The 17,740-nt window shown below is 35.2% G+C and overlaps 1 long non-coding RNA gene across 1 annotated transcript; it reads right to left on the reverse strand.

Annotated features, from left to right (window-relative positions):
- Positions 1-1,282: 1,282 nt before the first annotated feature.
- Positions 1,283-2,978, reverse strand: LOC112785438 (uncharacterized). Its single transcript, XR_011878951.1, has 3 exons — positions 2,628-2,978; positions 1,779-2,108; positions 1,283-1,618 (listed from the first exon to the last, which is right to left on the reverse strand). It is a non-coding gene; the product is annotated as an uncharacterized lncRNA (long non-coding RNA).
- Positions 2,979-17,740: the final 14,762 nt, after the last annotated feature.

A 17,740-nucleotide genomic window follows, 5' to 3' on the forward strand; every position in this document is an offset into this window, starting at 1 on the left:
AACTAATGTTTCATAAAGTCATCCAATATATAAATTAAATTATGTGATTAAATGAATATCTTTATATAAATATGATAGTTAAAAATTATTAAATAATTTAATATAATATATGTCTATATTCTAATTATCTTCTTCACACACTAATAAAATTTTCATGTAAGTAAACTAATCGTTATCAAATTAATATATATAAAAACAAAAACTAATAAAATTATAATTTAAATATTATTTATTAATTTTTTATATTTTTTATTTGAAAAAAGTATAGAAAGCCAATTTTTTTATGGCCAACTTTAACCAATTTTTTTACTCTTAAAATAATTTTTTTTCTACTCATCTTCTCGCGATCGGCTTTTTCTTTATCTACACTTACTAAGATTTTACTTCAATTCATAAACATATATTACCCATCTCCCTCGTAAGTCGTAACTTTCAATAAAATTATTATTGACTTTAGATATAGATTTCATTTTTGCACGTTCTTTTAACTAAGATTTTGAATTTTTTTATATAATTTTTTGGGTGACTTTCTGATATATAGAAGAATAACTGAGCAGAAAGCATAAATTTTTAGATTGTAATTAAGTTTTAAAAAAAATACTAATTTGACAATTATATAAAAATAAATTAAATCTAATTAGAAAATTAACTATTTATCACAGACACTCGCAACTTTTGTAAAATTTTATTTTAATTTACATTAATATTCAAATTAACATCTAAAAATAAATGTGAACCGAAAACATGTTATCTATAAACGCTGTTTGAAATTTGAAAAGTGAAGTACCAACCCGACTCCTGTTCATTTTCAAGAATGACAATGCGACCCCTTAAAATAAAATCGATCCAGTTTGGTCTCTATCTCCGATTTCCGTCACACAAGGCGGTTCCCATGCGTTTTTCTCCGGCGAGACTTGACGGAAAACGCTGAACTGGCTCGTTCGGTGCGTGACCTGTCATATGAAGTGGATGATGTATTCAGTCAGTGTTGAGATGGAGAAGTTGAAATGGACAGGGGCTAATTTGTCCTACCCAGTCACCATATAAACGACGTCGTTTGAGTGGGAAGCAACGTTTCAGTTACTTTTGAAAAGGTGGGTTTCCATGAAACCCCTTCCTCCAGCCTTCACATTTAGAAGAAAACCCTAACAGAGCCATAAGCACATAGTTGTAAGAATCGGACCGGTGATCAAACCGGTCAGGTTACTGGTTTATTGGTTTATTGGTTCAACCGATAAACTGCTGCTTGAACCGGTAAAACCGGTTTCACATGAATAAAAAATATAAAATATTAAAAATAGTCATAAACTTAATAAATTCAAAATACATATCGTTAGTTCTTCACCAACATTTTAAAAACAACCAAGTTTCAAAGTCTAAATATAACTAATACAAAGATAAACATGAAAGTAGTTAGTACTAGTACATTAGTATCTTAATTAAACACAATATGGATAACAATTCATAAACTAAATCCAAGGAGTGATTTCGAAGTCGGCAAGTTGCTCTTCATCTGACAAATGTGGAGCTACATCCTGATTGGTTTCATTTTGATTTGCATTTTCCACAGAATTATTAGCTCCATCATCCTTCCGATCATCTTCCAAATCCAATTGATCTAGCATTATAGATAATGTTTCACAAATCAAGATAAAAAATAATATAAAACATGTCATAAGGCATACGAAAATCATAGTTGATCAAAATTCATAAATAAATAAAAGCATACCTAAATCATCTAAAGGTGATTGAAAATTCATAAATAAATAAAAGCATACTTGAGTTTTTCTTTTCTTGCTTCGAAGCTCTTCAATACTTTCATGGAATTGGTGTCTCACTGCAGCTGGCACCTTTCGACAAGACTCAACATCTCCTCCTTTTCCAGCCAAATGAAGCTTAAACCGATGAATTCCTCCACCCCTAATAAGCTTCTCACAATATATGCATAGCAGAATTGTTTTTTCAGACTCCACAACTTGTTTACAATGACCCATGCAAGATCATTTTTTGCTCTATTATTGTTTTTTTGGGTTCCGATTGATGCATCAGCAGTTGATCCTTGTTCTTGCGAAGATGGTGTTTCTGATGGTGTATTCGCAGCAGACATTCTAAAAGAATATGGAGTAGCAAAACCGCAAAATTATAAAACAATAACAATCCTAAATTCCCTAGTTCCTAATCCCTATTCAGCAAGACAGCAACCTTAAAACTTAAATGCTTAAATAGTTAAATTCCATATTCAGCAAGACAAACATATTCATATTTCATAGATTCAAATCAAGCATATAATTCAACAGTTTCATATTTCCAGTACAAATCAACAACACAACAAATTTACAACTTACAAGTCAGCAAGGATATTCAGCTTAACAATTTCAATAAGCATATTCAACAGTTTCATATTTCAAGCTTTCAACAAGGATATTCATCTTAACAATTTCAACAAGCATATTCATATTCATAACAGCAAGTCAGCAAGAAGTGCAGAAAAAAAGTAAGTTTACAACTTACAAGTGCAATGCAGAACAGAGCGGGTGTAATGCATTTTTCACAAAACAATGAACAATCACTAAACTTCAAGTGCAGAACCGAGCAGAAGCAGATTACAGAACTGGAGCTTACCTTACCTGTTTGACAGAGTCACAGAGCAGAAGGGCGAGGCAACGACGAGTTCGACCGGAAAAGCAACGGCGACTGGCCGAGGGCGACGGCGCTGGAACGGCGAGTTCGATTGGGCGGCAACGGCGAGTTCGCGGGTGGCGGGTCTGTATCTGTCCTGTTCCTACTCCCTTGGTTGAGTTGGTTCCTTCAGAGTTCAGACCGGTGGTGAGACGAAGAGGATGACGGCGGGCGGCTGGGGGCTGGGGGCTGGGTGAGTGAGGTGAGGCGGACTGGCGGAGGGCTGAGGCTTAGGCGCCGTTAGGGTTGGGGGGAAAAGGGGAAAGTGGAATTGGGGTGGGGGTGGGGTTTGGTAGCCCGTAGGGCTTTTCTTTTTTCTTTTTTTAAATAAACCAAAACGACGTCGTTTTGGAAAAGGAATAAAAAAAAAACATTTTCGAACCGGTCGGTTTACCAGAAACCGTCGATTTTCCGGTTTTCATCAAAACCGGCCGGTTCAACCCGGTTCGAAACGACTCTCTTCCTTATCCGGTTACATCACTCAACCGGACCGGTTATGGGTCCGGTTCACCGGTTTTCTGGTCAAACCGGCCGGTCCGGTCCGGTTTTTACAACTATGCATGAGCAGCAGCAACGAACCACCGTTGAGTTCCATTTATGGGATTGGAAGAGAAGTTTTTAAAGATGAAGGCAGAAGTCCTATAAGTGTATCTGCAGGAAGTGTTGCTGCGCCGAAGAAGAAGAAGAAGTTCATTGCTCCACGATGCCAGTGTGGGGCGCATGCTATTTTGTTTCTCTCTTCAACAGAACTAAACCCTAACCGGTTATTTTTTGGATGTCCACATTTCAAGGTAATCTGAAATTTAATTTAAGTTTTGTTGATTTTAACTCGATGTGACATCTTTTGAGCCTACAGAGCACAAAACCGCATTGTAAATTTTTTGCATGGTTGGATGATTATGTTGCCTCGTTTGAAGAGTTTCCCAGAAATTCTCCTGATATAGAGGGTTGGACGCGAGATCAAAGTCAGATTCCTGATGCTGCTGGTGTTGATGCTGGAAAACTGAGGGAACTAGATGCTAGAGTTAGTGGATTAGAATTGGAAGCTAAAAATTGTAATGCCAATAGTGGTTCTAGCGGCGTTTGTGTTAAAGCTTTGGTTATTGCTTTTGTATTTGGAATTGTGATCTCCAAATTTTTTTAAGGCATATGAGTAGCAGGAACCTTTTGTGATACTAGGTTCAAAGTGTGTCTTATTTTTTAGAAGTGTATGTTGTTTACATTGTAAGTTGAAGTATGTATGTTGTTTCAAATGAGAATATGATTTGATCCAAGAAAAATGGTCTATTACTACTTTGATGAATTCTGGCAGCATGTAGTCATACAGATTTCTTACTGGAAAATGTTGGATAAACAAACCCAAAAGATACCTTATATAAAACATGTACACAAAACAACCAATCATGTCATTGTTCAGCATGAGAAAGGGACAACTTATAGCCTTCTAACAACAAAAAGAAGGCCAACATGTAGCCTTGAAACAAAGTGTTTCCTAAATTTGTCAAGTTTCAAACTGACTTAAAAATCTTCCACATCAGTCTAGTAGAATTTCAAAATGACTTAAACATGCATACAAGCACTTAAAAGCTTCCAAAATATTTCCTAGATTTGTAAACACTGACACTTAAACTAATAACAAAAGGAGTCATTCTTATCATCTATGTCAACAGCAACATATCAGATATCAAGTCTTCTTCGAATGTATAAACCCAGGGGTAGGAATGAACTTGAAAAGCCTTGCTGCAGTCCCGGAACTTGCTGCAGCCATGGTCTCAGCAGAAGGAGCACTTTGTTGAAAGGGAACATTAGCAGTTGTTGTCCTCGGGTTCACAGCCTGATCGGTTGGAACACATGGTCTAAGACCTGATGCTGCTTGAACTAATGGTGGAGTGGGTTGTCCAAATGAAGGTGGAGCCGAGATAGGAGCAGTTGGGGGCCTAACAACATGGTGCTTTCTTCTCTGGGCATAACTGAGGTTGGGGGTGGAGCAGGGTTGTGGGGGTGGTTGATTCAGGTTCATAGCCTCTCTTGCAACTTGTAACAAAAATTTAATGAGTATAAAATAAACAAACAGCTTAAAAGAACATTGACCAATGACTATACCTCATCTGCCTGGGGTGCATTTTGTGAAAAGGGAATTTCTTCTCCCTGTTCTTGTTGGTCAGAATTACCTTTCTTATGCATTGTCTTTAGAAGTTTCTTCTTGTTCTTCTTTGCCTTTGTCTATCACAGTAGTATAAATATGTTAGTGCAAGGAGAGTCTAATCTGTCATCTAAACAACAATAGGGATAAGGAGCAGGTTAAAAGATATTACTAGTGGATCCATAGGTGGGGAAGGTTGTACAGTATCACTGTTTAGATTGACATTAGGTCCTACATCCTAATCATGTAAACAACCAATAGTGAGACACATAAACCCCTCACAATATTTAAATGAGACACCTAAATCCCCCACAATTTTTAAATGAGACACTTAAACCCTTAACAACTAATATGGTGTTCCAAATCGAACCCTAATTACATGGCCTCTGTTCTGGTTTGGGTTAAAGGGTACAATCTGCATTGGCTTCCCCTTACCAGCTCTTCTCTACTTCTTTGTCAATGGCTGCCAGTTTGGATCCTTTGGGTCATTCTTACAGGTCTTGTAGTACTAGTAATGCCCAAGCTATCCACATTTGTTGCACGTCACTTCAAAGGTTTTCTTGGCTTTAGTGGCGTGCACCTCAGGTTCTATAGGATCTACCTTCCTCTTCATCTTGGGGCGATGAGCTGGTCTCTTGATATTGGGTGGTTCCATCCTTGGAGCATCACATGGGGTCTAGTACTCCTCTGAATCTACTGGTTTGATGCAATGTATATATGTTGCTCTGATTGATTGCATGGTGAGCCATTTATGCACATGCTCCTCTGGCTTCAGACCAATTTTATACATTACTGCAACAGCGTGACAACAAGGCCTAACAAGAAGCACAATCCAGACATGCAATCCACAAGGTTATATGAATGATGTACAAATCAATATTCCAACAGCACAATATTAGAAATTTATAAAATTCCATAAGATACAATAACTCAAATAATGATTGATTCATAAACAACTATACCAGTAAGTTGCCAAGCATTACAAGTGCAGGTCCTTTCTTGAAGGTTAACTCCAACCTTGCTTGTTCCTCTATGAACCTCGAAGAGCACCCTATCATTGTCTCTAGCCCAAATGGCTCTCCACTTGTTAGCTTTAGGTTTCACAAACTCATCCAGTTTCTTCTGCTGTACTGGTGCCAAGTGACCATTGTGGCTCTCAAGCTTCTTCTTGTGTGTTGCCATTTGGCCTACAACCCTAAATGAAACCCTTCTTGGAAGCGTCTAAGCTAATGTATAACCTATCAAACAAAGGGAGGGCTTCAGGTTGTGGTATTGTCTCCATCAATGCTGTGGACCCGGGATTACTCCGATGAATCTCACTCAAGTAGTCTCTAACTTTTCCATACTGTGCCCGTGCATTACCAATGACCACCTTTCTAGCTACTTTCAAGGCCCTCGCAATCATTCTATGGTTAAGTTGCACATTGTACTCCTCAATCATGTGATCCATTGCCTGCCTTGGTTTCATATCAGGATGGATAAGTAGTCTCTTAATGAGCTTCGATGCCACCCAGCCCCTATCTGCCATGTTGCTGCCATAGTCTCTGGCACATGTGTGCTCATCTATCAGAGTTTTCACCTGGAAACACCTGCTAGTACTATTTTAGGATGTGAAAATCAGCCATGGACAATCCTCAGCAACACATGCTGCCCTCAGACTATGTTTTTATTTTTAATATATAACACATCCTTTCCCTCAAATACAAAGTAGTCTTTTAAAGCCTTCTTAAACGTTTCCATTGTAGGGAATATCTGACCAACCTTAAATACTACCTCTCCATACTCAGTATCCTCATCAAAGGAATCATATGCTCTCATTCTCTCATCCTCAGAAGAAACTGGGCTCTTGAAAGCCTCACGCTCATACTCATATGGTTTCTCATAATCACTATCCATCTGCACCTCAGTTGGGACTGAGCTTTGGTTACTAGGCCCATCACCCATACTAGGACCCTCAGCTGATCCACCTACAGGCCCATCTCTCTGGTCTTTTTGTCCAGCCCCAACACTTGATCCAGCTTCTCCAGTTTGGCCCTCCATCCCCCTCTTGCCTAGTCCATCTCTTAAGATATGCCTCCTTCTAACACCAAAATATTTTTTAGATGTTCTCTTCTTAGCAGTTCTTGGTGATTGTCTTGGGGTATTACAACTTAAACCACCCTTCTTACCCTCATTCTTTTTAGGTGACACTATTTTTTTAGGCACATTGTTCTTCTTCTTAGTTTTTTTTTCCTCATCTGTACTTTTATCTTCAGTTTCATACCCAACAGCCTCATTACTCGTCTTTTTCTTTGCTGAAACTCCCTTTTTTGGAACCCTTTTCTTCCTCTTGTTTTCTTCTTCACTACCACTGTCATCTGTCTCAAATCCAGGAGGAGGGGCTTGTAAGGCTCATCCTCTGTTGTCTCATATCCATCATCAGTTGATGATGATGATGATGATGAATCCAACACAACAGTCTCCTCAACCATATCTTCTTCAACTACATCAGGCATATCCACATCGTGTTCAAAGTAGATGTATAGCTCATCAGTTTTCCTGTACCTCAACTTACCCTCCCTCATCTGATTAATTTCTACATCTCCTTTAATTGCATGGAGTCCAGCTTCCATATTCGGTTCTCCCATATCAAGCCAGAACATCTGTTTATACTCCCGGTAACCCAATTCTTTAATAATTCAACCAAGTCAAAAAAATTTACGTAATCCAAGTCTAAGGGGGGGGGGAATCTCTTCACTTTACCATCCAAGTAGCAGAGATCACCTTCAGAGTTTCTGACAAATCTCCGCCATGGTGGAACACAGGAATGACCATATACTCAGACATCTGCAATTAGTTTATTCAAGCTTTAATAAAATCTCCCTAACAATAAACATGCTTAAACAAGAATGACCACCACTATATTATTTAATTTTTCAAAAATGCCCAAAGTTCAGGGTTATTTCAAATTTTCCATGACTAGGACCACAAAGGGTTGCAGACAACAATGGTTCCTTGTCAGAAGCAGAATCAATTTGGGGGGACCACACAACGCACAAGGGACAAATGCTTCATATAAAAATCACTAACCTGAACTGTCTACAGCGTCCTGACACAATTCCGTCCAGCTCCGTCAACAGCACCACCAAACCACCGTGAACTATGACGTCGTCAACACTGTAAGCAGCAACATCAGCGCTTTCCTCCACCAACATAGCATCCACAATGGTCTTGAGAAGTGAAGAAGCTTTTGACCTAGAGTTTTTTTGTAAATGTCAAGGCTGGGGGAAGGGGTTTTATGGAAACCCACCTTTTCAAAAGCAACTGAAACGTTGCTTCCCACTCAAACGACATCGTTTATATGGTGATTGGGTAGGACAAATTAGCCCCTGTCCATCTCAATTTCTCCATCTCAGCACTGACTGAACACGTCATCCGCCTCATATGACAGGTCACGCACCGAACGAGCCAGCTCAGCGTTTTTCGTCAAGTCTCGCCGGAGAAAAATGCATGGGGACCGCCTTGTGTGACGAAAATCGGGGACAGGGACCAACTGGATCGATTTTATTTTGTGGGGTTGCGTTGTCATTCTTGAAAATGGATAGGGACGGGTTGGTACTTCACTCGAAATTTGAATCAATCATTGGATTTTTAGATGCCAATATCAAGCTTAAGAAAGAGATTAACGCGAAATTAGGACCGGAGAGAGATGAACGGAAATGGGTTAAGTGAGAAAGTGGAAAAAAAATAATTTTGATACAATATAAGTGTAAAATAATTGTACATATATATTTAATTATGCAACAACATATTATAAAAAAAATTATTATTTTTATTAACTATAAGAATAATTATTTAAAAAGATGAATATAATTGTACATTATGTACAATATTTTACTTATTAATACATCAAAATTAAACTAAAAAAAATCATGGTAGAGCCAGAGGCATGGTTCATTCCAATGGACTAAACTAAAGAATTGCATATTCCGTTCAAATTTGCATGCAACTTTGTTTCCTCACATGCTAAGACGTCGAAAAAGGAAGTGCTAAATGATAATAAATTAAAGGTCTAAAATAAATATGAGACCAAAGAAATAATAAAGATAATTATTGAAGACTATTATTCCAAGGCAAATTCTATGGTATGGTCAGTTGAAGACATCTACACAAATAATGGGGTGCAGTCTTTTGGAGTGCGTTCCGAGTAAGATTACCGAGATAAAAATAAGTAGTTAATTTAATGATGTAATTTATTTTTTTTGGGTGATGGGTCGAAGAAATCCACATAGACTATTTTTTTATGATTGGTTTGAATTTGGATGTCCAATAAAATTTAAAGAGGTCTGAGAACATCAGAACCACAAACGAAAAAAGGCTGAGTTCACCAAAAATGAAATCCACGAGCATCTAAACAGAGAAGTTAACGTTAGTGAAGGCATAAAAAAATCATGGTTGGAATTGGCGAATAAGAGTTTTAGGGTGTGTTTAACAAATACGTTATAATTGAAAAAACACATTTTTCCTTCCTGCAAGCTTCAAATTTATGTTTGCCTAATTTTTCCTTCATGAACGCAGAAGTGTTTTTGCATTTGAGACTACGTTTACAAGAAACAAAAATTCTTAATTTCTGTGTTTTACAAATGGACTTTTAGCCACTAACACTTAACATTTATTTTCCTTTCACTTATTCTATTATCTATGGAATTCCTATTATTTCTTTTTACATGACCTTTTGTTTTATTATTTTTTATCTATATCTTTTTAGAAACCTTTTGTTTAATATTATAAACTTTTATAATTGTGATTTTTGTGTATTTTGTTTATTATTATTTTTTTATAATGTGATTCACATTAGGTAATGTAAATTAAACGAAAAAATTATCCATAAATAACAAATGTAAAAAATTTTAACATATTAAAAAAGAGAACTAAATATATACTATAGAAAAAGGTTATTAAAAAATAGTTTTAAAAAATAAAGATGTATTAAAAAATAATATTGTAATTTAATATTATGTCCTTTTTAGTAATTATCTATGTAAAAGTGAGTTTAACTAATATTATCCAAACAATATTTATTTTATCAAAATAAATTTTGGTATAGAGTTGCCAAATATAAATCATATTAACGCAAAGTTACTTCTACTCGAAATCAATTTGATAGAATCACTTTTATTCGAACTCCAGTTTGACAAACAACAATCCAAACACATGCTTAGTAGTTAGTTGCATAGGGTTAACCTCCAACAACGCCCCTGAATTATTCAAACGCCAACAAAGATGCACTTGAATTTTGCTTTCGAAAAAAATGCCTTTTAATAATTTAGAGACGCAAAAAATGCGTAACAGTTAATTTGTATTTTCAAAAAATATTAGAGATTGAATTTTGATGCGAGCTTTTGCAAGGATGATTAGAAAAATGAGATACTGTTATTCTTAATATTTGGTGAGTTTTTTGCTAAGTATGTATTTTTTGTATTTTTGAAACATACACTACTACATAATTGATTTTTACTAATATTTAAAAAATATTACCAAATCATATTAAAATGCTACCTATGTATATTAGTAACATTTTAACAAATGTAAAATATACCATATGTTACTAAAGAATTTTACTAACATTCTTCTAAAGATTTAATTATATTTAGTAAAAATGTTACAAAAGATATTCTATAGTAATATTATGAAAAATGTTACAATAGACCATTTATGGTAACACTTAGAGAAATGTTACAATAGATATTTTTTGTAACACTTAGAAAAATGTTACCATATATAATTTTTGTAAGATTTAGAAAAATGTTAGCATAGATATTTTCTGTAACATAACACTTAACAAAATATTACAATAGATATTTTTTGTAACACTTAAAAAATGTTACAATAGATATTTTATGTAATATTTAAAAAATGTCACAATAAGTCTTTCTAATAACATTTTAAAAAAAATATTACGATAAATATTCTATAGCAATACTCTAATAAATGTTACAAAAGATTTTCTTTACTAACAACAAAAAAATATTACAATAGATCTTTAGTAACATTTAAATGCACAAAATATTGAATTAATTTTTTTTTCAATTACATATTCTACACCCACTTTACAAATTAAACTCAAGATATTTAAACATTAAAATTGGTCTAATAAGTCAATTTTCCTATTTCTTCAATATGCTTACATGATTAATATTTTTTAAGATAGATAAGATTCTACCTAGCTTGAATATCGGTTCCAAGTTCCTTCCCTTCCGACGAAATTCAGTTGCTTCTTCTAGCTTTAGGCCTTCTGGAACTCGCTTGACCAACCTAGGATACACTGGAGATACAAGTTTCCACAGCATCAGAGGAAAACGCTGGCGTGTTCTATAGTTGTAGTTTCTGCCCCGGAAGAGGTATATTGTACCACTTTTCCTATGAATGATTTTTCCCCAGTCCTTTCCTTGGAAACCAGACAAAGACCATAAGTAATGAAAAACAATTAATTTTTTTATTGAGGAATGTCAGAGGACATGGTCAACTCAGAAAAGTAAGATCAACAAAGTCATCGTAAAAAAAAAAAAGAAAAACAAATTTAAAAATTTATATCCTTGAGAGAAGCCAAAGAAAATGCCATTGGAAATCGTAGCCCCCCACCCCAAAACAAAAGATGCATGAACTATATTCTCCTTACCATTTAAATTGCATAGCAGGATGAACAAATAAACGAATGTTTTAACCCAAAAGCAAATACATATTAACCACACAAGATGAGTTTTACTTCCAAAACACAAGCACAGATTTGAGGTCATTATGAATTGATATTAGTGAAAAGTGCGACAGTTGAGAGCAGAAAATAGATAAGAAACTTAATCATTTAAGATAGATAAGAAACGGATCACCCATATGAATATGACATTCATTTTACATGAGAACAACTATGTAGGGATCCATATCAAAACCATTTACTCTGCAAGTCATACCTTAGTTCGTCCATATGGATTTATTGCTAACAGAGGGAACTCTTCTGTACATGGAACCTCCTTTGGCCAACCATATATGGTGGCCGAAGATGAGAACGCATGCTGGAATCATTCAAATAAATAACAAATAAGTTATTATACAAGCAATATTCAGGAAATTTGAATATTCCTCCACAGATGTTGGAGTTTAAGTATTTAATTGAAATTTGAATATTATACAAGCAATATTCTGGAAATTCAACAGGCCATACAAATTACTCCAAGCAGTAAGAAGGAACTAGAAACATAATGTATTACAGTATCATAAAAGTCTGACACTGTTGATAATATTCATTCCATGCAGATGAAGATTGTCAAGCAGGACCCAAAACAACAATGAATTTACCTTCTTGCATCCATGAGCAACCATCACTTCCAACAGAGTGATTGTCCCAATCAAGTTGTTGTTATAATACAGTAATGGTTTTTGTACACTTTCACCTACTGCTTTTAGTCCCCCAAAATGTATCACCATCAAACATTAAAAATTGGTCTAACAAGTCAATTTTCCTATTTCAAGACTTGTAGCGGCTCTAATTCAATGTCAAGAACTATACGTGAAAGAACACAAAACAATTTTATATCTTTAAACAATAGACTTCTATAAGAATCTGCAACTTGCTCAACAATTATGAATCATTTTCAAATATATTTCATGCCACCAGGCTAAAGCAATTTACAGTTATATCATGCATGATACGTGTTCGGAGACAGACCTGTCCAAGAGTTATAGGAAGGAGTCTTCCGGTGGGAGGTCTAGGCCGGCTGCCGCCTAGAGTACGAGATGAGAATGCACTGCTATATATCAGTCTCCATCTTCCTTGCAATTTATCGAGGTCAACCAAGAGATCAACTACTCCTCCGACAGCTTCGAGTTCCTTAGCCACAGCATCTGCCTTTCTCAGATCCGCATTTGTAGCAAGACCTCTATTCAGCCCAGAAATAGCACTCTGCATAATGTAACCATAATTACTAAAATCCCACAGGTGTGAATTTAACAATACAAGTCCTCATGCTACCTAATGAAGTAAGAACTTTAGTATATGATGAAGTACCATCTTACTAACCCTAGAAGTATCAAGTAATTGCCCCCAAATTTCTTCTTCTTTTTTCTTTTTCTTTTTCTTTTTTTTCCTTTTCTTCTTTTGTCATTTTACGATGTGCAGGGCCAAAAATCATATATTATTTATAGATACTGGTTTTGACTAGTGACTAAAGGAAGCAAAATATAGATGGAGAAAAGCATAAAAGGGAATAAATCAAGATTCTCACAATTCAACAAAATAATTATTAATAAAGGGGATTGAGAGGAGTATGAAATTACCTAGATGGAAGAAAATCATAGGGTTGACATATCTCTATGACTAAAATCAAGATTATCTTGAGACTTTTCTCCCATTGGTTGATTATCTAAGATGCATGTATCAATTGTTGTCCCAGGTATATCATTCCTAATCCAATTAACATCATCTTCAACACTTGTAGATTGATAAAGCACAGAACTTGTTATTTGAGGACCATCCTTGAACTTTTCTATGTCATCATTATCTAAGTCACCGTATATATCAAACAAATCCCTTGGAATGGTGTTGGTAACAACATGCCAAGTATCAGTGGATCTTCTATGTAATAAACTTGTCTCACTTGAGTTGCAAATACGAATGGATCATTTTCATAAATTGGATTTCTAAAATTTACCAGTGTTAACCCAAAGTTGTCTTTTTTACTTTGAAACCAATCGCACTTAAATATCACATATTTAGAATGCCCATGATAATCTAACTCAAGTATAACTTTTAGAACTCCATAATAAGTGACATTTTCTACTTCTGGATCCTCATCTTTCTCATTTCTAAACTTGAGAGTGGATGAAATAACCATAACTCTAGTATTTTGTATTTTTCTCTCACAATCTTCAGTCATAAACTTATAACCATTTATCACATAAGCAGAAAATCTTCTTGCAGCAACATTTGGCCCTCTAGACAACCACTTCAACTCTTTACTAACAGATGAATTCCTAGAAAAATCTTCAAACCATTCAGTAAAAGTAAGACAATGGTCTTTTGTCTTGTCCCATTTATCTCCAAGGCTAGTATGAGCATTACTAAAAACAATCTCCTCATGTTGTCTACATAAAGGTGAAAAGTATCAAATATAAGTATGATAATATTAAAAAATAAAGAGGCATATATGATCACTTACTTGATATATGGAGCGGTGATATTACAATTGAACAATACATAACAATGAGATTGCTCCCACATAAGAGGATCCAGGCTTATCATCACCCCATTCCCTATTGGACCGTCAAGATTCTTTGTTGGGTTATTGAATTTTGTTCGAACATTGTCATTCAAGTATCTTGAACAAAATGTCAAACATTCGTTTGCTAAATACCCTTCTGCAATAGATCCCTCAGGACGACTTTTATTACGGACATAATTCTTCAATTTGAGTAGGAACCTATAGATATTAGTAATAAAACTTTAGAGAGGATAAATATATTGAACATATATCATTAATATCACCAAATAAAGAATATAGGAATTGTTATAGGTTTCAAAATAAACCACTTTTCAATTGGGTACATCCAACGGTATTGGACAGGTCCACCAAGTCTTGCTTCATATGCTAGATAATGCATAGACAAATGGATCATTAGCACAAAAAATGATAGTGGAAATATTGTTTCTAATTCACAAAGAATTTGTGCAATTTCGACATCTAATTGTTCAAACACATCAACTCTGATAACTTTAGAGCATAAAGTCTTGAAGTATGAACTGAACTTGAGTAGAACTCTCACAACTTCTTTTGGTAAGGCTATTCGAATTGCTATTTTAAGCAAGTCTTGCATCAATATATGGTAGTCGTGACTCTTAAGACCAAGAAGTTTGTGATGTTCCAGTTGAACACGCCTAGAAATATTGGAGCCATACCCTTCAGGAAGCTTCACATTTTTCAAAACACAACAAAAGACACTTTTTTCCTTTGAAGAGATTGTGAAACGTGCTGGTGGCAAAAATATCTTATTTAGTCCTATATTTTTTGGATGAAGTTCATGTCGTATCTCTATATCTACCAAGTCAAGCCTTGCTTTGAGATGATCTTTTGATTTTCCTTCTAAATTCAGTAATGCTCCAACAATATTTTCACAAATATTCTTTTTAATGTGTATTACATCCAAGTTGTGACGAAGCAAATTAGTACTCCAATATGGTAACTCAAAAAATATGCTTTTCTTAGTCCAGGGATCATCATCATTTTTTCTCCTCTTTATAGTCTTCCCAAACGAATTCTCCCTATCGCCTAATTTTTCTAATATATCAGGCCCTGATAGTGGTATAGGTGCTGTTCTTAGCTCTTCCGTACCGTCGAAACTCTTCTTGTCCTTTCGCCACCGATGCTTTGATGCTAAAAATCTTCGATATCCCATGTAACATATGTTTTTTACTATGTTTCAAGAATCTAGAGCATGTGTCATAATTACAAACAAGACATGCCAATTTTCCACTTGTATGCCAACCAGATAACATAGAGTAACCGGGCAAATCACTTAGAGTCCAAAGTAAGGCAGCATGTACACGAAATAACTTCCCACTAGAAGCATCATATGTCCCAAAGTCATTCTCCCACAACTCTTTTAACTCATCAATTAAAGGTTGTAAATATATGTCAATATTTCTATTAGAAGAAGAAGGACCAGGACTAAGCAAAGACAACATCATAGAATGTTGTTTCATGCAATCCCATGGAGGCAAGTTATATATCGTCAGGATCACCGGCCAAATACTGTATCTACTACTCATTGTTTTATATGGGTTAAAACCATCACTTGCTAAACCCATCCTCACATTTCGAGGCTCCAACGCAAAATCTAAATGTAACGAATCGAAAGTTTTTCAAGCTGGTGAGTCTGCCAGATGCCTTAGTTTTCCATCATTTTTACGACCTTTATTGTGCCACGTCATCAGATCGGCGGTTTTTAAAGATATGAATAGTTTCTTGATCCTCAGTTTCAAAGGAAAATACCTCAAAATCTTTGCTGGAATTGGTCGAGAAGTTACCTTGCAAGAAACTTTTCTTTTAGCACTTTGGACCTTTTTCATTTTATACCTAGAAGCACCACACTTTGGACAAGTAGTGTATTTCTCAACTGATGATGACGCCTTAGCTTAGCCATATGATATTTCTACATATAGTTTAATTCCATTTGTATAACAAAATAGTGATTGTATTAAGTTAAGATGGTAGACAAGAACGAATCAGAATAATACTAGAACTGTGAACTCCTAAGTTTAAATAAATATTTAAAGGAAACCATGCTATGCTGAACAGATGACAGGCAAATCATTCTGGAAAAGAAACAGCAGTGTTTAATGAAAGAACCAATGCAAGTTAAATACTTTTATATTGTTATTAACTATGAAAACATTGTACCTATTATGCATGAATATGAAAAAATTGGAGATACCTTTAAATGAACACTAAGGAAAGGACACTCTAATGTAGACTGCAATATTGATGTTTTGATGTTATATGCAGCTCCAAGTCCAATCCCTGCTTCTTTATAGTTTGCCAATATCTGTAAATAGTAGCATTTGTTATACAAAGGAATGGGGAGAAAATATTTGGAAACACAAAACATATATAAAAACAAGGGTGTCAAGTAACTTTGATTGGGACAAAAGGTCAAACATTACCAGAGAAAAATGTTAGAAACTTACTTTATTAACTTCTGAAGTGCTGGCTTCAGTCACACCATCCTGCAATCTATCTACAAGTTTTCTATGCATCTCCTGCAAAGCTATTCAAGTGTTATTTAAACATGAAACTCCAAATTTTTTCTTTTAGTTAAAACAAGTTAATCAAATTTCAACAGTCTTCCAGTTTTAAAAAATTTAGAAAGAAATAATTGAAAGCTAAAAAATGATGCTTCTAAGAAAGTAGCAAGCATAAAAGAAATTGCTCAATAATAAGCAGAGCAGACAATAAAATTGTATCCCCAATCTAGCACCTAATGCTAAAAAGTGCTCCATAATAAGCAGAGCAGACAATAAAACATCACATAAAGGAGTTGAAAAATTAAAAATTAGCATAAAAGAAAGAGAATTAGACAATCCTTCAATACCAGAATGAAAGATCCTAAGGCCAAAGATAATTGTTCATGGGAGTAAGATCATAAACATTGAGGTACATTGTGACACGGATCTTCTGGTCACTGTTCTGCTCCCTTTGCGACCTTATGCTTAGTGGAAACAACCACATTGTGCTCAGTAGAAACAATTCCTTGAACTTTATTCGAAGAATCAAAACCACATCCTCCAATAGTTTCAGAGTAAGAAGCCCTAGAAAATCTCCCCCAAAAAAAGTGAATCGAAGCCCTTGAAAGAATTGAGGAATGAAAAACAGAGAGATCAGAAGTCTTAGACTAAAATTTGTTTGAATTCCATAGTGCTAAACATAGGGAATTTAATTTCCTGAAAATCAACTGCAGTAATCATAATTTATAATTAAAATCAATGCATATATTAACATATTTTGGAATTAAAAAACACTAAATTAGGGGTTGGCCACGAATTCGTAACATAAATAAACACATTGAGGATCAAAGGATGACCTACCTGTAGGACGACGGCGACAACGACTGTGAGCGGCAATCAGAGACACTTACAACGAGGAGGACAGAGGAGTAGTGATGACTTAGGAGAGCAGATTGGCAACGAGCTCAAAGATTGCAGCCTCACCAGAAAGATATCGAGAATCGAGATCGAGCTAGAACGAGATCGAGAAGAGAGCGAGAGCAGATCGAACAAGAGCCAGATTGAGATTGAAATTTAGTGAGATCGAGATCGAAGCAAACGCATGAAGGAATAAGTGATTAGATTGAATCGTGAGCGATATTTAGATGTGAGGAGTGAGAGATTTT

The sequence above is a fragment of the Arachis hypogaea genome, chromosome 20 (assembly GCF_003086295.3).
Source record: "Arachis hypogaea cultivar Tifrunner chromosome 20, arahy.Tifrunner.gnm2.J5K5, whole genome shotgun sequence".
In the NCBI taxonomy this organism is placed as follows: domain Eukaryota; kingdom Viridiplantae; phylum Streptophyta; class Magnoliopsida; order Fabales; family Fabaceae; genus Arachis; species Arachis hypogaea.